This window comes from Symphalangus syndactylus, chromosome 16, assembly GCF_028878055.3.
Source record: "Symphalangus syndactylus isolate Jambi chromosome 16, NHGRI_mSymSyn1-v2.1_pri, whole genome shotgun sequence".
Taxonomy (NCBI): domain Eukaryota; kingdom Metazoa; phylum Chordata; class Mammalia; order Primates; family Hylobatidae; genus Symphalangus; species Symphalangus syndactylus.
This window is the reverse complement of record NC_072438.2, coordinates 63,378,414-63,402,534: the sequence shown is the minus strand read 5'-3', so window position 1 is coordinate 63,402,534 and position 24,121 is coordinate 63,378,414. Positions and strand designations below refer to the sequence as shown.

General features: G+C 39.0%; 2 long non-coding RNA genes across 2 annotated transcripts in view; one reads left to right on the top strand and one right to left on the bottom strand.

Annotated features, from left to right (window-relative positions):
- Window positions 1-1,149: 1,149 nt before the first annotated feature.
- LOC129464384 (uncharacterized) lies at window positions 1,150-11,247 on the bottom strand. The gene is made up of 2 exons (XR_008651573.2): window positions 10,144-11,247; window positions 1,150-1,340 (listed from the first exon to the last, which is right to left on the bottom strand). It is a non-coding gene; the product is annotated as an uncharacterized lncRNA (long non-coding RNA).
- Window positions 7,568-24,121, top strand: part of LOC134732751 (uncharacterized) — a 38,885-nt gene continuing 22,331 nt past the window's right edge. Inside the window, exon 1 of the long non-coding RNA XR_010116235.1 lies at window positions 7,568-7,720. This is a non-coding gene — a long non-coding RNA (uncharacterized lncRNA). The remainder of the gene's footprint in view (window positions 7,721-24,121) is intronic.

The following is a 24,121-nucleotide window of genomic DNA, read 5'->3' as shown; positions in this document are numbered from 1 at the left end:
CCCATCAATACCTAATTTATTGAGAGTTTTTAACATGAAGGGTTGTTGAATTTTGTCAAAGGCCTTTTCTGCATCTATTGAGATAATCATGTGGTTTTTGTCTTTGGTTCTGTTTATATGCTGGGTTACATTTATTGATTTGCGTATGTTGAACCAGCCTTGCATCCCAGGGATGAAGTCCACTTGATCATGGTGGATAAGCTTTTTGATGTACTGCTGGATTTGGTTGGCCTGTATTTTATTGAGGATTTTTGCATCAATGTTCATCAAGGATATTGGTCTAAAATTCTCTTTTTTGGTTGTGTCTCTGCCCGGCTTTGATATCAGGATGATGCTGGCCTCATAAAATGAGTTAGGGAGGATTCCCTCTTTTTCTATTGATTGGAATAGTTTCAGAAGGAATGGTACCAGTTCCTCCTTGTACCTCTGGTAGAATTCAGCTGTGAATCCATCTGGTCCTGGACTCTTTTTGGTTGGTAAGCTATTGATTATTGCCACAATTTCAGAGCCTGTTATTGGTCTATTCAGACGTTCAACTTCTTCCTGGTTTAGTCTTAAGGGTGTATGTGTCGAGGAATTTGTCCATTTGTTCTAGATTTTCTAGTTTATTTGCATAGAGGTGTTTGTAGTATTCTCTGATGGTATTTTGTATTTCTGTGGGATCGCTGCTGATATCCCCTTTATCATTTTTTATTGCGTCTATTTGATTCTTCTCGAGGAGGTATAACTTATTAAGGGAGTACCATCTGAATGGCAAAGTAACCTAAGCAAAGGAGGACTGTCCTTTAGAGCTCTGTCACATTATAGTTTAGATAGGTTTTCCCAGATTTATTATGAAATATTCATTTTTAGGACTTCAAGAATTTAATTTCAAAGTTATACCTAGAAAGAAGAAGTAAACGTCTTTGACCTCTTGAGATCTTATTATCTCTGGTTATGATATAGCCTGTTTTCCCCTTAAATTCCAACTCCTCAAGGCCAGAAACTATGCTTTATTTATCCTTCTTTTTCTACTTAGTCTAGTGATTAGAATATGGTGGATACTCTATAAATATGTGATGGATGAATGACTAAATGAATACGTTTCTAAATAATCAGCCAAGCCATCAATCAATCTATGGCTTAATTTCTTTACTTTCCAACAGTGAGTATTTTCATTTCAGCTTTAATTAAAATACGGAAAAAGGCATAATCATTCAGTTTTTAGTATTGCTCTGTGGCAAAATTTCATGAAATTCAAGGTGGCCATTCTTATGTTAGTTTTGCTAGATTAACATATCTTAAAATTCTTTTCTTGTTCTATTTTATCTTCAGTTTCCAAAAGGGCAAAATATCTGTATCTGGAATAAAAGACAAATTTAAAAAAAGAGATTAATTAAGCACTTAACATTTTTTTAAACATACATTTTAGCACTAGAGGGGTGATAAAATCAATCATTTCAAATGTGCTGTATGAGGGGGGTTCAATTTAATTAATTTATTTAAAAGGTGACGGAATCTGCACAATTAGAATATCAATAAAAACACAGCTTTTACATATAAAACGAACTCTGAAAGAATTTCCATTATTATGATTGCTAAAACAACAAGAACAACAACAAAAAACATGCTTTGCACAACTTTGTTATCAGGAACCTTTGCATTTGACATTTTGGAAGCAAGAAAAGGGAATGGCTTGACAAGTTGAAAAGCCAATTCATCATGATGTCTGATATTTGGGAGCTGATATTATCGTCTGCAATTTAAAGTTCAGAATTGATAAAGTGCAGTCGTATAGCCCAGCAAACAAAGGGTCTTATTGAAATGTATGTACTCTGGGAAAACAACATCGAGTCACAAAAACCTGATGGTTTTGAATTTGAATGTTTATTCCTACTCCTCTCATCCCCAATTTCTACAAAAAAGTGAGTTTCCACCTTCTGCAAAAAACAAAATTGTATGTACAAAAAACCTGATTTTATATAGGGGGATTTATGAAGGGGGTTTTATATAGTGGATCTAAAAATACACTACATGACTTTTCTCATCATGGTTAAGAGACTTTTCTTAAACATGGATCATGTGGTATTTGACTATTTGTTGGCTTTGTTTCTTATCAAAATATGAAGGCACATGAAAATATGTTCAACGCTACTATGGAGATTCTGTGTAATAGTTCTTACGCTGCTATGTGCTTATACATAAGGTTTACTGGTTAGGGATTCCTATCTGGTAACATTAGCAGGCATTTTTGGGAGCATTTGCATCAGAACATAACCAGCTGGAGAAATTCTTCAGCAACTACAGCCTCAAAAGTCACAGAAGGTGCCTCTGAGTGCTCAGATGATCTCTTGTCCTTGAATCTGGTCATCCACTTTCCTTTTCATCAAAGGAATCAGCATTAAGATTGGGAAATGGGCATCAATGATTTTATGTTCATTTCTTCCTTGTCAAGCATTGACGATTCTGCTGCTCTCTCAAAGTTTGGCTTGCTTCGTGTACTGTGCCCAGATTTCTGGCACTTACTCTCGGATCAACAAAGCAAAATATTACTTTTATTCCTTTCTTACAAACACTGCAAGAAAAAGCACCTAGTGATTTGTACAATTGACAACTGCAACCATTGCTCTAGGGCAGAGTGAGGAGAACTCATATTCTCTCTAATATAGTCTAGAAGTGCCTGTTCATCTACCTTATGACTGAGGCATGCATTTCATTGCTGCTCTGTGATCTAATTCAGAGGAGAGATAGCTGCTGCATTTACAATTGATATATAAAAATAGCTGGTTGCACTAGACATTATCTGACGTCAATGGAAACATTAAAAAGCAGTGACCAGTCTGCAGAAAGTCTTGGTTGAAGCTAGTGCAGCTCAGTCTGCAGATACTTAAGCCATACCATTTTTTCCTTTTGACAAACAGCCATCTTTTCCTATTACAAGGTAATTTTCATCAATCATTTAGCAAATATATGGTCAAAGTTCAAGCTCTTTTCACTAGACCATAGTGCATAATTCTGTGTCAAAGGTTAGCCACCTTTGAGAATGATTCATATTCTGTGGATATGTTAGGAATGGATTTATGAGGACCCTTGGAAATTTCTCAGTAGAATCCTATGTAATCTGACAGACTAACTTTTACTATATTAGCTTCCACCACGGGCTTTTCTAGAGGTGACTGATGCAGAAAGCCATTAGACTCTTAATAGTGACCAATGTAGTGCTGAGGTCGTCCTGCAAAATCTTTCCAGGATATGGAGCTTACACCAGGAGCCAGATATGAATATAAAAATGCCAGACAGAGTTAGGCTCATGAGTCTGCCAAATCTGTTACTCTGTAAAACGTTCTGCTGCCCTTCCTCCAGTGTGAAGTCTCTTCCCCATTCCTCACTATCAAGCTAAATTTGATTCTGCAAATAACCCTAACAAGTCTTGCCTGACCACTCTGGCATATTATCTTTCCCCTTCCTCATCAGACTACTCCAGTTCTTGGTCATTGATCTAGCTGAAACTGTCATCAGCTCTCTCTTAATTGCACTTTCCCAAAAGAATGCCTGCCTGACCCCTGTTCATGCCATCTTTCAACATACCTTAGTTGCAATTTTTCTTTTTTTTTGAGACGGAGTCTCGCTCTGTCACCCAGGCTGGAGTGCAGTGGTGCAACCTCCACCCACTGCAACCTCCACCTCCCGGTTTCAAGCGATTCTACTGCGCCAGCCTCCCAAGTAGCTGAAATTACAGGCATGCACCACCACACCTGGCTGATATTTTTATTTTTATAGAGATGGGGTTTCACCATGTTGGCCAGGCTGGTCTCAAACTCCTGACCTCAAGTGATCCACTTGCCTCGGCCTCCCAAAATCCTGGGATTACAGGCATGAGCCACCATGCTTGGCTGTAATATTTCTGAAATACCAATCTGATTATGTTAGCCCCTGGCTTGACAACTGTCAATGTCTCGCTGTGTGAGAGATCCCTACTTCTATGTCTTTTAACCAGGCCAACTCATCCATATCCTAGCCAGAGGCCAACTAAACAAATCTTCGGTCTTTTAGGCCTTGGAATTGTTGATTTTTATTCTCCCCTTGCTTCTGTTATCCAATCATTCCTGCAACCACTTGCCTTGTGATACTCTTCTCTTTTACCCCTCACCCTTGACAGATTTAGCTATCTTAAGGTTGGGCAGTTGTGTTCTCTTTTAAACATGGTTTCTACTAGTCTTATGAATGCTCAGATAACCACTCTGCTTCACCAGTATCCAAACCTGGGCCTTATACTGGAACATGATTTACCACCTTCTTGGAAATGAATTAGGTACTCTCCCATTACATGCAGAATAAAACCCATGGCACAATACACAAAACCCCAACCCACCGTTCCAGACTCTCCTTCCACCAATTCCTACCACACACCTGTATATCAGCCACATAGCCCACCACAATCTTTCATTCTTTCATCATTGTGCCATGCTGTGTCATATCATATCTTGGAAACACTTCCACTATTTTCTATTTGACACATTAATCATTGAATATCAAACTTAAATGTCATCACCTCCAACCAATTTAATTGATTCAATGTATATGTTCCCATGAAAGTGCATATTTATCTCTAGCACACGTGCTTTGTAACAGCTTCATGTTCATCTGTTTTCTTCCCTAAAACTTGACTTTCCATAATGAAAATCAAGTTGTATATCTTTATATCCCCAGCACACAACAGAGTCTGTCAAATGATCGTTCCTCAACAAAGTGTTTGTTGATTGAACAAATAACCTACACCATGCATTTGAGCATATCTTGATTTTTTTACTTGTACTGTCCAATAATTAAGTATGTCATCTATGCATTATTGCCTTTGATTACTCATGAGCATGATGTGCTGCAGGTATTATTTTTAATTACCTGTATACTACCTTGGTCAGTGTTCAGAATTTACATTTGATGAACTATCTTTTTTGATATTATCTTCTGATTTCTGTTTTACCTATATTATAATATTTTCACTTATTAATATTTCCTTTCAAACTTAAAATTTTAGCCTTTATCATTTCTTAGAAAGGCACTTAGATGATGGAGGATTAAAGTTTGTTAGGCCAGTTAACCTGGAGGCCCAGTTGAAGGAGAATATTTGTCACTATGGAGATGTGTAATGATACCTCCTTTGGTCATGTTTGTGTCCTGCAGTCATCATTTAATTCAACATTTAATAATTGAGAGATAGCTTTGTTTCAATCCAGACTCTGTTTCTAAATAGATCTGGAGATTTTCATGTTGTTCTTCAATTTGTGTCTTCAGCCAGTTCACGCAGCTGCCTACTCAAGACCATCCCATCACACAAGTATCTAAAACTCATTATGTTCAAAATGTGAACCAATGATCCGTCTTTCTGAATGTGTGTATTCTGGAATGTCTTCCATTTTTATATTTAGCATAACAATTTCTTGATTTTTTTCTAATTAGAAACTTGAGAATACCTTTAAATCCTTTTTCTTCGTGACCACACCCCCATATTCAGTCTAGCATTAAATCCTGTGTTTTCAAACCCATCCATTTTTCTTCACCCCCATTGTCATTATTCTAATCCAAACCATCATTGTCTCTCTCCTGAATTCTTGCAAAGTCCTTTTATTTGCTTCCTCCAATTTATTCTCCACATAGCATCCTAGGAAATCTTTTAACAAACAAATATGATTGCTTCCCTCTCTTACTTAAAATCCTTTAATGGCGTCCGATTGTCTTTAAAATAAAGTCCAAAATGCTTCTCATAGTCCACATGACTTTGCATAACCTCTTCAGTTTCATCTCAGCCTCCTCCAGCCTCTGTTTTCATTAGCATCACTGAAACTGTTCCTGATATACAAGCATTTCATGCCTCTATCTAGGCTGCTCCCCATGCTCTTCCTGAACCTTCCTTCCTCTTCGCCTGGTCAGTACCTGCATATCCTCTAGAACTCAACTAAATCACCAATTCTTCTAGAAACCTACTACGACCCCTAGATTAAGTTAGGTACTTCTTTTGTATGTGCATTCACCTATAACTCATAACTTTCACATATATATTTTTATCACGTTTGTAATTATGTAATTGTGTAATAATTTCTTTTAGTTTTCCCTGCTATCATGCAAGTTTCTTCCAAGAGTACAAGTATGTTTACATATTGCTCACCTCTGTATCTATAGAATGTAGGAGAGTACCTGACCAATAGTGGTGTTCAATTAAAATACTAATTCACTGAATGAATGAACGAATGAATGTCTCTTTTCTGTGAGGGTTCAGCTGTTAGTTGAAACTCTGAATTTTTAATTTAGGCTTGGGTGAAAGATTAACATCTCAATGGCCGAGTTGATGATAGTGTCACAGGATACTTGGGGAGTTGCTTTGCCAGGCAGAAACCTCTGTAGCTGGCAGTGCCTTATGCCTGAGTATTGCTTGTGCCTGCTGGGCTCATTCCACCCACTCAGCCTGGTAGGCTGTACTCAGCTCATGCTACTGGCTTGGATCCCACACCTGCCAAGGGTCAGCCAGGTGCAGAGAGGCAAGGGGTCTGTGGGCGAGTAAGCATGGGTCCAGCCACTGCACACAGGCAGGTGCTGGTACAAGTGCTGGCTCTGTGCAAGGCTGTGGCTGGACCAGATGTACCACACATGGCTTCTGCTTTGGGCATGTGTGTCTGGATGAGGGGAATGTGGTGGCTCCTGGAAGCTTGCAAATGTCAGGAACCACAGATTCAAAGAAAGTGTCACAGCCCTGGCTCAGGGAGCCCCTAGGTCTGGGCTCCCCAAAGGGCTGCAGCTCTACTTTCCATCTTGTTGCCTGCAACATGGTGAGGTGGAGTCGGGGGCGGGGTTCAGCCCTGTTTGTGTTACAGCTCTTTCAGTCCCACCATTTGGCAGGTCCTGAGTTCTTGTCCTGCATCTAGGAAAATGAGGTACACAGACAACTGGAGGGTGAGCAAGGTGGAGAGGAGCTTCACTGGATGACAGAACAGCTCTCAGGAGACCCGGAGTGGGTAGCTCCTTTTTGCAGCAGGTCATCCTGATGAGTGTCCAGTTCTCAGTGGAGAGGAGGCCCGCAGTGGGTAGCTCTCTGGACTGGGGACTTTACCTGGAACTGGCAGCCTGGCTTCTAGGCTTTGGGCCATCCCTGCATAGAAAGTGGAATTTCACCCGGACCCGCCCCTTTCTGCTGAGAAGCCTCTCTGCCTCCTGCTGCCATCAACATCATCACAATGTCACAGTGCCCAGGCTGTTTGTGGCTCAGGGGTGCCTGTGGGCTTTTGCTGAGCCACCCTCACCCCTGCTCAGTCTCCCTGCCATGCTCATCAGCACCCAAACTCTGGAGGGAGCCAAGATGGCAGGGGGCTGGCCTGTCAGTGCCACTGGGAGTGCGTACACACCTAGTCGGGTAGTGACAACACCTGGGCTCAGCTACAACTTTGCTCCACCCAGGAGCAGGTGCTGGGAGTAGGGAGAGGCCAGGGAGTGGGAGCAGGTACTTCTGAGCTTGTGGGGGACAGGGGTGCTTCCTGAGCTCCCAAGAAGGCAAGAATGCCCCCATGCGGAGCCTCGGCTGGGTGCTGCAGTTGCTCCCAGGAGTGTGGGGCTCCTGCCCCCCAACTCAGTAAGGGGCGAGGCTCCCACTAGCTCCGTGGCATGTGCAGCCCCAGCTGCACCTACATGGCTGCAGCCGGCATCTTTGCAGCAGCCACTCTGGATGGGCCACTGCTGCCATCAATAACAGGTAAAACGTATTACAGGTTATTCTTTTTGGTAAAATTGCTTTCCTTTTGCTTGCCTTGGTGAAAGCTCTTCACGCTTGAAAACAGCATGTATAGGAAAACAGTAGGTTCTATCAAGGTTTTCTCAAAATAAGAAGAGATATTGTGATTATGAACTTGTGTTAGTTAATTGCTAAGGTTGGCATATCATTGAAAAGTCGTACCTTGCCCTTTTGTTTAGGTGCTGCAGTAACTATGTTTGTATGTTATTGTGCAGACACATGTTTTAGCTAATCACTGACAGCCACCACTAAGCAGCTTCAATGGAAAATGCAGAGCAATCAAATCAAATCAATAAAGATGGCTGAGAGCAGTTGCAGAAAGAGGGTGGTACACACTTCATATGGTCTGACCTGTTTCAGGCCACTTTGTGTTTTTGGTTTAAATATATTTATTGTAACCATTTTGCTACTGGTAAGTATTTCAGGAGTCTTGAAAAAATAGAATAACTTTTTTTTCTTTGTTACAACTACTATATTTAGTGTAAAGATCATGAGCTTTGGCGTCAGGCAGTCCTGGGTTTAAATTCTACTTAGAGATTTTGTAATGCTGAGAACATTGTTATCCTTTAGGAGGCCTTGCTTCTTTTATTGCATGGTTATCAAGGTTGAAATAAATAACATGTTCAAAATAACCAGAAAGCTTGATAGATGTCAGTTTCTCATTCCACACACCATCCCTTGATTTTTTTACTTCTTTTTTCTTTACCTAAACTCATTTACCTTGGTTTCTCTGGTCTGTGGGGCCCTTGGTAACCTTCTTTAATTTCTAAGGTATTGGAAATTAAAGAAATTACTTTTCTATTTGAATATTGGGTTACAGATTCTCCAGAATTCTATAACTTAGGGAAATTTAAATCTTCTTTAAACATATTAGTAACTAGTAAAAAATACTATTTCTCTATTTTTACTGATGAAGAGTCTGTTTCGACTGACTAAAAGCTTTAGAATCCTTCTTTAATATGCTATATGGCCACAGTTGATCAATTTCTAGTTGAATATTGTAAGCTTAGGTTAACTAAGGTCATCTAGAATCTTATTGATTTAATATAGTGGGAGGGAGATAAATGGCTGAGAGAAAGATGGGCAATTATAATGGAGTCTAGTACAAAGATCATGGGATCTGTAGTCAAATCCTGGGTTAAAGCCATCTTTTGCTCATGTAAACTTGAATAGATAATTTAAAATCCCAAAAATTCAGTTTCTTTATTTATAAAATTGGATACTTAGTATACAATTATACAAAATAATTAGTAAACAGTCATACAAAATAACACATCCAATTATTTCATTTAATAGTCACAAAAACTTTACCAAAATTGGACACTAGCTAAAGTTCTAGTGTCCAATTTTGGTAAAGTTTTTGTGACTATTAAATGAAATAATGCATGTATAAAATTTATACACTTTATATAGGGAAGGCATTCTAAATACTATGATTTACTTTTTTCACAACAGAAGGTAAAGTGTAGTTCCCAATTCAGGCCTTTTTCTTGCATATGCAAAGGAGAGTCTGATTATGTATCTGGGAAAGAATATAATAAAAAATAGAGGGCGGAGGAAGGGAAAAAAGCGAGCAATATTTTTTCAATTCTTAGAATTTCCTAGGGCATATATATTCTAACTCATGTTTATCTGGTAGATGCTTGGAGGGAAGGAAGAGGACTTTGGATGCATCCTCCATCATCACAGTGTCCGAAATTCCTGGATGCCTACCAGAGTAAACTGGTTCAGCTTTTTCTGAAGCAGACATTCCAAGCAACAAAAGAGGCCTCATCCCACCCCTCACCCGTAGACCTGGTCTGGTGTCTATTGAGCTGCTGGGATTGGACAAAAAGATGGATTAGCTGGTCCCAAAGATTTTTTTTCTGAGATGGGGTCTTGCTATGTTGCCCAGGCTGGTCTCAAACTCCTGGGCTCAAGTGACCCACCTGCCTCAGACTTACAGTATTATAGGCATGGGCCACTATGCCCATCTTCTACAAAGCTTTTAAGTGAAAGGAACAGAGCCTACTTTTAGCCCCATCCCGGGTGGCCCCATGGGACATAGTAGAATTGACTGGGCAGTCATTTGCATAACCAGGTCCTATTCATTGTGATATCACTCCCTGAATTCTCCTACTCTGGTTACCATTCAGCATTGGTAATTGGGGTAAATGAGATGGGGGTAGGTATCTTAGAATGAATGAAAACTAGAAAACAAAAAGGATGATAGATGACTAATACCCTTTTAGCCCTCTGCTTACCTTCAGCAACAATTCCCTCATCCTCTCTCAGCTGATAAATTTGCTTTCAATTTCACTGAGCAAACTGTGGCAATCAGAAGAGGTCCACAAGTTCTCACACCACATCTATCCGCCAACTGGCATCCTCACCCTTATACTCACTTTCCTTTTGCTGTAGATGAGGTGTCCGTGTTCCTAGTAAGGACAACCTCTTCAATTGTTTATCAGATTCCAGCCTTCTCACATTCTCAGGAATATTACCCCAGAAATGCTCCTCTCTTGCATCATCAATTTTTTTCTCCAGTTGAATTATTTTCATTCATCTACATATATGCTATTATTTTAATAATCTCAAATAAACCCTCTCTTTACCCTATTTTTCCCTGTAGCCTATCACTCCATTTCTTTGCTCTCCTCTATCACAAAACCCCTCAAAACTATGGCATATAGTCTGTACTTCTAGTTCCTCCTTTCTCATTCTCTTTTAAACCCACTCAAATTATGTCTCTGTTTCTATCATTTTAGTAAAGGTGCTCTTGTCAACAATGATTTCAAGTTACTAAAGCCAAAGGTCAAATTCTCAGTCCTCATTTTATTTGTCCTTTCAGCAGCATTCAACCTGATAAATCACATATTTACTTTCTTTTTGAAGTGCTTTTTTCACTGGGCTTTCAAGACACCACTCTCTCCTGGTTTTCATCCTCCTTATTGACCATTCCTTAGTCTTTACTGATTCCACTCTACCTCCCTCGTTTTAATATTGGAGTTTTCCTCGGCTCAGTACATGATCTTCTTCTTTTCTGTAGTTACACTCATTTCCTTGGTAATCTTATTGAATCTCTTGGTTTTAAGCCCTAATAACACATTAATGATTATCAATCTGGATCTTTCTCATGAAATCCAGACACATACATGCAACTGCTCTCTTGACATCTGCCCTTGGAGTTTCATGGGTACATTTAATTTATCATGTCTAGAGCGGGTCTCTGAACTTTACCTGCTTTTTACTTTTCTTCCCCCTTTTAGCTCACATCAAATCAAGTTTTCCTTAGAGTCGTCCATGCTTCTCCTTTCCTTCTCACACCATAAAAAAGGTCAAATAGATTTACCCTCACAATATACCCATAATCTACCACATCTTTTCACTTCTGCTGTTACTGGCCGACGTCATCATCTGTTACCAGAACTGCTACAGTAGACTCCAAAGTGGTTATCCGTTTCTACTCTTGTCCCCTTCAGTCTCTTGATGACACAGTGCCTGGAGTCATCCTGTTAAATCATAATGCAGATGATGTCAACAACTTCTCATCTCAAATAGAACCAAAGACAAAGTTCTGTTAAGGTCTATAAGGCCCTACATGATGGGTCCTCCATTACCTCTGGACAAAATTCTATTACATCAACCCCCTTGCTCCATTTGATCTTACTACAGTGGCCTTCTTGCTGTTCTTTAGTGTGCCAAACACATATCCATCTGAGGCTTTTGCACTTGTTTTCCAATTTATGCCTCAGCATGTGCTACCCAGAAATGGAGGCATAGAGCTTACGTGATGTTTTCAGGGAGTTCAATCCCAAGGCACAGGTGAGAAGGGCAAGAAGAGTGATGCAGGGAAGGAGGAAGAACCAGGGCAAGGACACGTTATTGAGCCTGCTTCCAGTTACTGCAGTTAGCTGCTCAGTTCACTGGAATACACTCTTGAGCAACCTTGAGTGTTCCTGGGGAACACGAAGGAAGAAGAGCTTATCCAGATGATCTTCTCTTGCGTTGGTTGAAGTTTATCCATGTGGATAAACTTCTAACTTGCACTTCCATGCCCTTCCAACTTGCACATTGTGTGGGTTTAAGTGCCCACGAGTCTATAGTAGTATCAACGGGAAGCCCTGGGGCAGAATAAAAGAAGTGAAATCAATCAGAGCCCACACAGAGCAGGAACAAGACACATTGGGATCTCAGAGATATATAAGAGATGTTGGATAAACTCTCCCTGGAGTGTTCTTCTCCAGGTGTTGGTATGGCTCACTTCAGCTTTGAACAAAGGTGTTCTTTTCTCAAATGCCATCTTCTCAGTGAGATGTTTTCTCACTCTCTTTTAAAATTGTAGTTCCCTATCCCCTTTCACTGCTTTATTTTTCCCATATCACTTTCTAAAATGCCATAAATCTACTTATTTATTTTGTTTATTGCCTGTCTCCTTCACTAAACTTTAAGCTGCAGGAGAGCTGTGAGTTTGGTGTGCCTTATTCATAGTTGTATCCCCAGCCTATCACATAAATAAATACATTCAATAAGTACTTTGTTAGTGGATTATTTATAGAAATTATTGAAACTGAGGTGGTGAGCTTTTGTGATAAGCTTTGCATTAGATATATGAAACATGTTACCCAATGCATAGATTATATGTTTCTTTTGTCAAATAATCAAATATCCTAAGCATTAAAAGATAGGGTGCAATATTTCTTAGGTGGATTCTAAAGCAAATTATTGAATGAGAAGATACATTAATGTTCACTGATCAACAAGACATTTGTTTACACAGCTTCTTTATTTCTCTAAATTGCCTTTTATTGATCGGTTTATTAAGTCTCTATGGAAATAACCACAAGGGTTGGCAACAAACTTATTCTTTGTTCTTCCCTCTCTTGGATGTTAACAGTGGGTCCCTGTGAGTTAGATAGTGATAGCAGAAGGCTTATTAACATCACTTTCTGAGCAAAAGGGAATGTGGAAACAAGAAGGTGAAATGAAAAAAATGAGTAAAATTAGATCCCATAAGCTTACATAAGAATCATAAATTATGATATATGTTATTAAAAATAGTCATTATTGATCTTCCTTAGCTATTCTAATGCTTCCAGAAGTAATAATGTCCTCTGCAATTATAAATGAAGGGAAGGGAAGGAAAGCAAATAGTAGCAATGGCACAGCTACTTTATAATTTTCTTCTAATCATTGACATTATTTTCTTCAGGGGCCATTATGGAGTACTGATGAGTCATTGATCTAGACATGCCCGCATCCTGATTCAATGATTTATTAGCTTATATGGACTTGATCAAGTTATTGAACTTGTCTAAGTCTTGATTTCCTTATTTGTAACATAGAGATGATAATATTCAAGCTTAAAGTGTAAATTTTTGATAAATAAATTAGAAAATATAAGGAAAGCACAAATACATAAAAGATATTTGATAAACTCTGCCTGGAGTTTAGGTCCTCTACTCTTAATGTTTGTCAGAAAACAGCAATGTAAAAATAAATGGTAGGAAAAGCATGAAGTAAGAAAGAATAATGTAGATATAATATTAATAAGACTTTTAAAATAAAAATAATAATTCTATGTAATGATGGTTTCAATTTTATTCATAATAAACATAAAAAGCATTGTAACAGGCTAAGCATTGAAGGTCACTATGTTTAAGTGTTACACAAATAGAACGTATCAGGTGACATATTTAGCCTCCAGTATTTTGATGTTCCCTTAGCACTTGTATAATTTAGAGAAACTCTCTTGTCTCCACAAAAGTTAGTGTCCTAGCGGTCTAGAATACCTCATTAAGCAATACATGATTGAACTCAGTTTACAAAGTAAGAAAATTGGTTAACCAGATGTGCCAATTATCAGTTTATTGCCTCAGCTCCAAATTCGTATTTTAGTGCCTGCTTTCTGATAATATAGACTTTAAATAGGTTTTTTTTGTTATCTGGCTCCATGTTAGGCTTTACCAGTGGAGGACTTGGAGGGAGTTTAGAGGAAGAAAGCGTCATTTTCTTCCTGGTCCCAGTTTGTTCCTCCTGCCAGGATCCTGCAGCATGGTTTCTCTAGTACTGGGCCTCTCAATGCCCAGCTCCTGCAGTGCCCAGCTCCTGCAGTACACGGTGCCCAGAAGCACTCATTGACCAACAACTGCCCCATGGAGCCCCTTAGATGTTTTTTTTCAGCAAGGCACTTGTGAAGAGGCACATCTCTGTGCGCAGTTTTCCCTGAACTCTCTTGTGCAACACTGCAACAAATTCTGAGATGTTACCTCTCCCTCTGGATGGTTTTCTTCAGAGAGCAGACTGCCATCAGGCTCCAGTGGCACAGCATCTCAGCACCTTTTCTGACATCCAGTGAGCCATTGTTTTGCCCTCCCCAGTGAAGTATGAATCTCAACCCTTTGGGAAGTTCTTACTTGGATGCTCTACTTAAGCCCTAAGGGTGGGTATTGCTCCTTATTTCTGCTATTCTTATATTCCTTACAGTTCTCCTTACTTCATGGTAGCCTGCCGAGAACAGCTCGGTCAGGGAGACCCTAACCCAGCAGTGCTAGAGGAATTAAAGGCACACACACACAGAAATATAGGGGTGTGGAGTGGGAAATCAGGGTTCTCACAGCTTTCAGAGCTGACAGCCTCGAACAGAGATTTACCCAAGTATTTATTAACAGCAAGCCAGTAATAAGCATTGTTTCTATAGATTATAGATTTACTAAAAGTATTCCTTATTGGAAATAAAGGGATGGGCTGAAATAAAGGGAGGGGTTTGGCTAGTTTTCTGCAGCAGGAGCATGTCCTTAAGGCACAGATCGCTCATGCTATTGCTTGTGGCTTAAGACTGCCTTTAAGCGGTTTTCTTCCCTGGGTGGGCCAGGTGTTCCTTGCCGTCATTCCAGTAAACCCACAACCTTTCAGCGTGGGCATCGTGGCCATCATGAATATGTCACAGTGCTGCAGAGATTTTGTTTATGGCCAGTTTTGGAGCCAGTTTAAGTCCAGATTTTGGGGGGCCTGTTCCCGACAGTAGCCAATATTCCATTTCTTCAATCCTCTGTTACAGTTAATAATTACATATTAAACTTTACCTGTTCAAATTAGTGTGGTTTCTGTCTCCTGTTTGTTTCTAACAGAAACACTAGAGAGTCTATCTGGTGCTATATGAGACAATGAGAGAGCAAATATGTTCTGTTTAAATGTCACTTTTAAATTTGTTAACACAGGTTTCATTCTGTTATATCTCTTGAAGTGCAATGTTTTGAAAAATGGTAAAATTTATTTAAAGAAGGATTATTGATCATGTAATCATTCTACCTGAGAAAAGGTCTACGGAAAAATGCAATGAAGAGAAGTTGTAGAAAAAATAGACTATTTGAGCAGAGTATACCAAACAATTATTTTTTAAAGTTACTTAAAAATGTGAGAATGTTTCTGAAGTCCAGGACTTGTATTTCTTTTTATATTGTCAGCATTATAAGAAAAATATTTCAAATGAATTTTTATGTACTAATAATTTAAATTCTATTTCATGCTATTTTGATTTAAATTAAGTTCACTGAACAACTAACCTACTGAATTGTAGAAGGATGTATCAAAAGAAAGATGGATGATATATATATTATTTTGTAACATGTGGTGAATATTTCAGCATTTCTTTAGGATGTATACCAATTTTTAGTGGTCTGAACAGTATCCCTCCAAATCCTTGCATACCCTGAATCTCAGAATGTGACCTGGTATGGAAATACAGTAGTTTCCCCTTACCTGTGGGAGATATATTCCAAGACACCCAATGGATGCCTGAGACCAGGAATAGTACTGAACACTATACATACTACACATAAATTTATTTTTCCTTCTTTATAATTTCATGGATAGGAGATGCATTCTTGCCATAGATCTTAGCAACCTCATCATACAACTTATTTTTCTTAAAAATTTTCTCCTTTTTGCTTAAAGGAAGCACTTTATGGCTTCTCGTTGGCATATATGAATCATCAGCATCCCTATGCTTGTGCTTTGGGGCCATTTTTAAATAAAACAAGAAATAACTTGAACATAAGCACTGTGATACCGAGAAAGTCGATCTGATAACCGATCAGATTGGGACAGAGTGAGATTCCTTATGCTACTCAGAATGGCAGGAAATTCAAAACATATGAATTATTTATTTCTGGAATTTTCTGTGTAATATTTCCAGACCACAGTTGACTGTGGGTAACTGAAACCTCAGAAAGTGAAATGGTAAATAAGAGAGGACTGTAGGATTTTTACAGACGTAATTAGTTAAGATGAAGTCATACTGCATTAGGGTGGGCCCTATATCCAATGACTGGTGCCCTTATAAGAAAATTAGAGGACACAGAGATAAACACCAAGGGGATGATGTAATGATGGCAGCTGAGATTGGAGTTATGCATTGACAAGCCAAGGGATGCTGAGAATTGCCAACAACCACCAAAAGCTGGAGGAGAAGCATGGGATGGGTTTTTTTCCTTTGGGCCTCCAGAAATAACCAATACTGTTGACACTTTGATTTCAGACTTTCAGTATTCAGGACAGTGAGAGAATACGTTTTTGTTCTTTTAAACCATCCAATTTGTTATGGAAGCCTTGGGGAACTAATGTGCAATTACCATACGAAGTATTGGGGATTCACAGGTAAATAAGACAAGAACATTCTTGTTCTCATAGGGCTGCTGATCTTATTTTGAATTTTCAGTATTAGTTTAAGAACTTATTCTTATATTATGTACTTTTGATTAAGAAGGTCTTTTTCTTATAACTCCATAAGAAATTGTAACTGCTGAAAAAGTGACCAGAATTTGGGAATGTGGCCTTGTGGAAGGCCTTATTAGATGGGGGCATCTGAATTAGATTAAAAAAAGTATCTTTTAAGAGGAAATCCTGCAGAAAATCCTATGAAGCACCTAAATATTAACACACACACACACACACACACACACACACACACCACACCATATTTCATCCACTTTCCTAATTCAGATATACCTTATCTCAGATATCAGGTAGATGTGGTTCTGCTAACTATTTTAATAGTGACCCTGATATGTGTTGGCTGTGAATGAGTTACAATTCTCTTGTAACTCATCAGGTCAATAGTGACCCTGACATGGTTTGGCTGTGAATGAGTTACAAATTCATCTTGCATTGTAACTTCCACAATTCCCATGTGTTGTGGGAGGAACCCAGTGGAGGTAATTTAATCATGGGGGCAGGTCTTTCCCATACTATTCTCATGATAGTGAGTAAGTCCCATGAGACCTGATGGTTTTAAAAACGGGAGTCTTCCTGCACAAGCTGTCTTCTCTTGTCTGCTGTCAGGTGAGACATACCTTTCACCTTCTGCCATGATTGTGAGGCCTCCCCAGCCACGTGGAACTGAGTCCGTTAAACCTCTTTTTCTGTATAAATTAACCAATCTCAGGTATGTCTTTATCAGCAGTGTGAAAACAGACTAATACAGACCCCAAGAACTGAGCTGTTCACTTTGGGATCTCCTGTAACTTGTATTGATTGGGGAGGAAATAATTTGGTGCTACCACGGCTGTAATTTTCCCCCACTGCTGAACCATTAATTTGACCATATTAGCACCTTCTTCTGAAAGTTGTCTCAGAAGAATTGCCTGTTATTTCCTCCACAGTGACAATTCTAGCCTGCATCTTATTCAGACTAAACAGCACACCTAATACCTTCTCACATATTATACATCATAGAAACTTTCTTTTCCCCTCTTTTTATAGAAACCATTGGGTTTATTTTTATATTCTCTGTGGTGCTTTATTTAGTATAATGTGAATTTTGAATGAAGACCTACTTTATTATATGAATGACTGTGGGGATATACGTTTTTAAACTTTTCAATTCTGACCTCTTAATTAAAAATTTCTTTCTGAAATGTGAATAATTACTTAAAAGCACACTATTTTCCAGATGATAAATTAACATTGAAAAAATATTAACTAAAAAGTGACTCCAAGGAAAATATATATGGATGTTTTCTCTAATATTTTTGCAACTTCTCTGTAAGTTTGACGTAATTTAAAATTAAAAAGCAAAAGAAAAAATCAAAAAGTAAGAATTAAAATTCGACTTAATGTTAGTTTTTACTTTTTAATCTCCTCTGGGATTCAGAACTGAAGTCAAAACCATCAAGGCCACCCTAATGAGTAAATAAAGGCAATGCCCACCTACATGGCATGGTTTCAGAGGTATTGGGAAACTTATGTAGATGACATCTCCTATTTGCGCCTGACTAGAGCACCTTCTAACAGCTTGTAGTGGCAGAACTTAGGTTTTTCTTGTAAGCCCCCTCTTCCTCATTTGCAGTTCACCCATAAGGATGGGGCTGGCAAAGGCCCAGCCAATCAGTCCATTCTATTCTCATACCCAGTGCTTGTTTGGGCAATTGCCTTCAGGCCCAAATCAGATCAATGAAACTCAGTATGTTTCTAGGTTGAAACTATTAGGAAAACGGATCTTTGGTCATCCTCCTTAAGGATAGTCAATGCAGACAGAGGAAAATAAAACAGATGGAGAAAACTCAAGCCCGGATGATATTGTTTGAGACCCCAGATCCAGTTATCCCCAAAGCTGCTGCTTTTTCAGTTCCAATTAGTTTGAAAAGTGTCTCCCTACCTCATGTTTTTGGTTAAAATGATTTTAGTTGGGTTTCTCTCATTTGCAAACTGATCAGGTTAAAATTAGATTGGAACTGAGAAAGTATAATCTGCATGGCCATTTATCAGGTTGGAATAACAGAAAGATATAGATAAAGCCAACTCTGCAAGGAAGGAGACACTCACACGAGGACACACTGCAGCTCTAAGGTGTCAATACAACCCCCTTCTGGAATGAGTATGGCTGTTTTAAATTCTATCAGGAAAAATAAAGCATTGCACTTGTGCATGTGGGATTTAAGTCACTTTGACGCAGAGAAGCAGCCTCAATTCACAGCCCAGGAGCAGAGCTTTCGATAATGAGTTTCTGCACACAACATTCCATAGCTATATCACTTTGTAGGGTGAAAGGAAACAGGACTCTGAGTCCGCTTTGCAGTCTAGACTCCAGTAGACTTTACAGAGCCCTGCTTTGCTTTGAGTCTATCAAAATACTGTTTTGTTTAAATTTCATCTAAACTCCACTCTTACACAGAACTCTGTAACAACCTATATTTTTCTTTGGTGAGATGAACTTTGCAGTGGGTAAATAAACCTGATTTTGTTAGACTTCAAGTAATTACTGGTGGTTTTGGTTTGACTAGGACTGGGAAACAAAAGGGTTTTTAATTATTATAGCTCTCTCCCCCACAATAAGTCTTGCATTCAAATTGCTTTTATAATTAGAGATCTGGTCACTTATTCATCTGCAAAGCAAATCTCATGAACATTTGAGACTATGAAGCAGGTTTTTTGAAGCTGGACTCCATAGCCTGGCTAGTGACAGTGGGATGCCTGTGATAGTAGCCTCAGTATCATTGGGACCTTGTTAGAAAGGCAGAATCTGGGGCCGGTCTCTGACATGCTGAATCAGAATCTGATCCTTTATGACGATCACTATGTAGTTGTTGGCACAATAAAGTTTGAGAAGTGCTGCTCTGAACAGTCCGAGGAGTTTCCACAGAGCCTCTCAGGAAAGCTAGGGAAAGGGCACACAAAGCCACTGGCCTTCCTCTGTGACAGCCATCCTGTAATCTATTGCTTTGTGATTTCATTTTTCTGTAAACACTCCTTTATAGCAAAAAAAAAAAAATGGAAAAACTGCTATTTTAAGCCACATTAAATACTTCATTGTAAATGAACTCATCATTTTGTTTGTGTGTGTGTGAGAGAGTAAGTTTTGTTTGGGGTGAACAGGGGAAGGAAGAATTCTACTAAGGAAAAACTTGGAACCCAAACACAAAGCCCCCTACTCAATTTTATCGTTTGCCTGTCTGTGTGGAGATGGCTGCTAGCAGGAACTGCTGGTTCTTTTAGACCACACACACATGGGGTTCTAGAATGATTCTAAATAACAGAGCTGGGAGGGTGGGTCTCTCAGAGCCCTATTTTTATAAAAATGAAGAAATCAACTAGGATAATGTCTTGAGAGAATGAGAAGCCAGGAAGATAAATTTGACCAAGAAGAAAGCTCTGGTCCTCAAAGGGGAGTAGCAATTTTGAGAATAGCACAGTGATTGTCACTGGAATTCATTTCTGTCTCCACGCCATAGTCGAGAGAGAGGGAGAGGGGGAGGGGGATAGGTAGTGGGAGAGAGGGAGGGAGAGAGAGAGAACCAGGTGTAAAAATGATATGCCTGCAATCCCAGCACTTGGGAAAGGTGAGGCAGGAGGATCACTTGGGACCGGGAATTCAAGACCAGCCTGGGCAACATAGTGAGACCCTGTCCCTACCAAAAATTTTAAAAAATTAGCTGGGAATGGTGGCGCATGCCTACAGTCCCAGCTACTAGGTAGGCCGAGGTGGGAGGATCACTTGAGCCCAGGGTCTTGAGGCTGCAGTAAGCCATGATTGCGTCACTGCACTGGACTCCAGCCTAAGGAACAGATGGAGACTCGTCTCAAAAGAAAAAGAAAGGAGCTTCCACTCCTCTGATCTTGGGTAATTATTAGAACATAAGAGCCCTATATCTGAGCCCGTCTGTTAGAATGTAACATAAAGCGAGGAGAAGCATTTCCTCACCTAGCTTTACTTGGCCATAGTCCAGCCACCCCTTTAGTCCCAGAAGACTCCACCTTTGTAGGATGCCCAGCTGTGGATAAGCAGTGCTAACTGGGCAGATTGCTGGGTCTGGCAGAGAAAAGGCAGAGACCAGAGACTGCAGTGGGCATCAAGATGAGAAAGAAGCACAGGCAGTAGCCAGAAGTAGTGGAGTTTAATATGAATCCAACAGGAAATAATGGCAAAAATGGAAATTATTTTTGCAACAACCTAGTATCTTCTGGGCACTCAGAAGAGCATGGGGTAAGAGATAGTCTTCCAAAAGGGTATGTGAGCAGCGGTCTTCTGTGGGAGCAGGAATCTGTGGAATTTTAGTTAATCGTTTATGCAACCCCACATGTATGTATGAGTGAATGAAAAATTTATAGGGATTTTGGGAAAATTTAACAGGACATTTTGTTGAAGCTCAAAATGTAACCTCCTCCCCAACTCTTTTTCACTCTTTTTAGAATAGATAAGCCAAGTTCCCATCTTCAAAAAGATTTAGAGTTCACTTTAAAGCCTAAGAGACAGGGTCTTTTACTCTTATAGAGAACACTACGCAGTGTATTTTCCCCCACATTCTCCTCATTTTCTCAGTATTTCTCCGAGGAATACAAGAGGTAGGAATATTGCCTTATGGTTTTTGGAACCCTGTGACCCTCATCAAGCAACTGTCCACAGTTTGATTGGGTCACAATCAGCCTCACTTTGATTTCATTGTTTCCAAACATGTTTTAATACCTGCTATGTCCTAGGAATATAAGAATATTTTACCTTCAGTGCTTAAATCGAAGGCTAATATTCTTATAGTCGTAAGAGAAAAGGATTATTGGTTCTAAATTAAAATGTTCTGCCTTATCCCCATACTATGTAGAAACCAGTCTACAGGCACATTTTTTTTTTTTTCTGAAATGAAAGAGCACAATTTAATAACAGCTGGGTAGTTGTGTTGAGGCAAAAGATTTTTTCTTGTTTCTCAGTATAACTCCAGGAGGTCAAGCTTACATATTCCTGTGAAGAAGTAAGTGCGAATAGAGAATAAGGGTTCTGCCAAGAGGTGCTTCGGGAGCTGCCAGCATTGGTGTTCTCAAACACCTCCTCTCCCTGTCACTATGGCACTAAGGCCCACTTGTTAGAGTTTAATGTGGTTCACCTTTGCCTCACAGCTCCAGATGTTTCCAGGAATAATTCTGTCCACAGGATTGAAGAGTGAATATGGTAGCAGTGCCCATCACATTTAGGTTCACTTCTTTCTACTTAATTCCAGTGCAGCCATTATTACGGCTTATCGCTAAGAACATACATTGAACCACACATCGAGAGCCGATGATGAAACCTCTTACTGTGCTACAGTATTTTTTTCCTCCTGAAAAGAATTATCTCCTTCAATTCCAGATGATGTTTTTACCCCTTTGATGTAGGAAGCACCGTATTTTTACCTTACATGGAGGAGATACCTCTTTTATTTATGGGGTCAGCTTACCTGAGATGTAGAAGCCTACTTGTTAGTATCTCAGTGGTGCTATCAGCCTCTTCTGTGGAGCAAAGGCAGTTTCTTCTGAAGTCTAGAGGTGAGGGGAGAAAGGAAAAGGGATAGAGCTCTGCTTTTTCTGTTTTAAAGCTACAGCTAGGAAGTGGCCACCAGCTTGCACACAGTGCCCTGTACATAGTGGCAAAGTTTGTGTCGGGGAGAGAACAAGAGTCTACTCTTCATTGCCTGTGGTCATGACCAACCTATTTCCAATTATACTTATTTTAGAAGTTGTCCCTTTCTTCTCAGGCTTTCAGGAATAACTGTTCAAACCACTTTATTATCTGGGGATATTACTTTGAAAATGTCATTGAGAATGAATGCTTTGCTTGGAGAAAAAATAGTGCCACTTGTTAGCTCAAGTGAGAGACTACCAAAGATGTACTTTGTCCATTTTCCTAGGAAACTTTTTAGAAATGTTTTATAGTGCTTAGCGGGGAGGCTGCCACAAAGTAGGCAAATGTTTGCTGAATGACAAAATAAATGAATGAGAGCTCCGATGAAGCTACAGCGATATTATGTTAAGGACACACAAATATAGTTATGTGGATTATTATTTGCAGACATACATTACTTCTTGAATGCAGCAATCATTACAGCTTTATAAATAGAAATCCTCTAGTGTCATGAATCTACTAATGTGTATTAGTAGAGTCTTTGGGGGGATTTACGTCCTTTCTCAGCCCCAAAGATAATCTTGGATCATATTTATTTGCTTGACTATTTTTACAATAATATTACAATGCTTAAATTTTGCTTTAAGCATGATTTAAACCCCAGCAGGTGGGGTTTACTTGGTGAAATACAAAGGCAATTCCACTTCTGAAATAATGTCTCATGTATTAGGTACCATGCAGGCTCAATAAAAGTAGATAGATTTCCTTCACCCAAAGCTTTTAACAAAAAAAAAAAAAAAGAAAAGAAATTGTGTTTTATATTAATATACTATGTTACTATAATATTGCTACATTGATATGGGCCTTTCTCATAATATCAGAAGTGAAGTGTATTGGACATCAGATACCTAACTTTTATATAATTGAAGGACTCACAGCATTGACTTTATTGGTAGATAATATACATATATATTTTTATGGTGGAAACCCTAATATAATGATTCACATTGTTAAAAAAGAATTATATTTTTTGATGCTCTGAGTCATGCCCTATTTAAGAGATCCATTTTTGAGCTTATAATGAAGCACTGATAAATATTAAAATAAAAAATAAAGATAATTGGTACCAGGACTTTATTAGGCATTTCACTGAATACAAATAAACTTTTTTGTTACATTAAGAACACAATCTTATTAAAAAAATTCACATTTTCCATACAGACTGTAGCCATGGATTTTCTTTACACCACATTTACTAAAGTATCAATGACCAGATCCTAAAAAGAGAAGGCACAGATCTGTCTCTCTCTGGTGAATTTCTGGTGTCTAATGAAGGAAATGTCACCAGCTCTACAAATTCCCATCCTCCGGAAATGAAGCAAATCAACTCAAATGTGTGTAAGCAGGAGTCATGAGGTGGACATGTTATATTAAAGGATTTGGATTTTCCTCTGCCACAATAGGAATTTCAAGAGAGGAGGTAGCTACTGAAAATGTTTCAAAACTCCATCTACATTCAGTCTCTGTCAAGGATTCACTGTTGGAAACAGGAGTATTTGAAAGCTAGAATTTAGGAATTCCAGCATGGTTCTCTTTTCTGCACTGTTTAAGAAACTAGCCTTTGATCTCACTGTTCTTATTTTAGGGTTTGTTGGGTTTTCAATTCCAAAAAAAATAGTACTGGTTGTTATAATTTGCTTTGACGAGTCTCTCTGCCAGGTGATAGCTTCATGTCAGGGTCAGATTCTATCCCCCACTTGGACCTGCCTCCCCTGTCCCCCAACAATGTTCTGAGGAAGTGTCACCAGGGCAGTGTCTATACCTCAGACTCTTTTATTCTTCCAGCAGTGAAGACAGTTCCTTCCTATGTCACCTTTTCTACAATTCCATAGATGACCAGTTTTAACTGATAAAAATAATTTGTGGTAAGGTGCGAATGGGGGAAATAATGAATTCGTTTGTTATCTCTCTGAAAGAAAAAAGAAATTGAATTTAAAAGAGGTCCTGGTACTGAG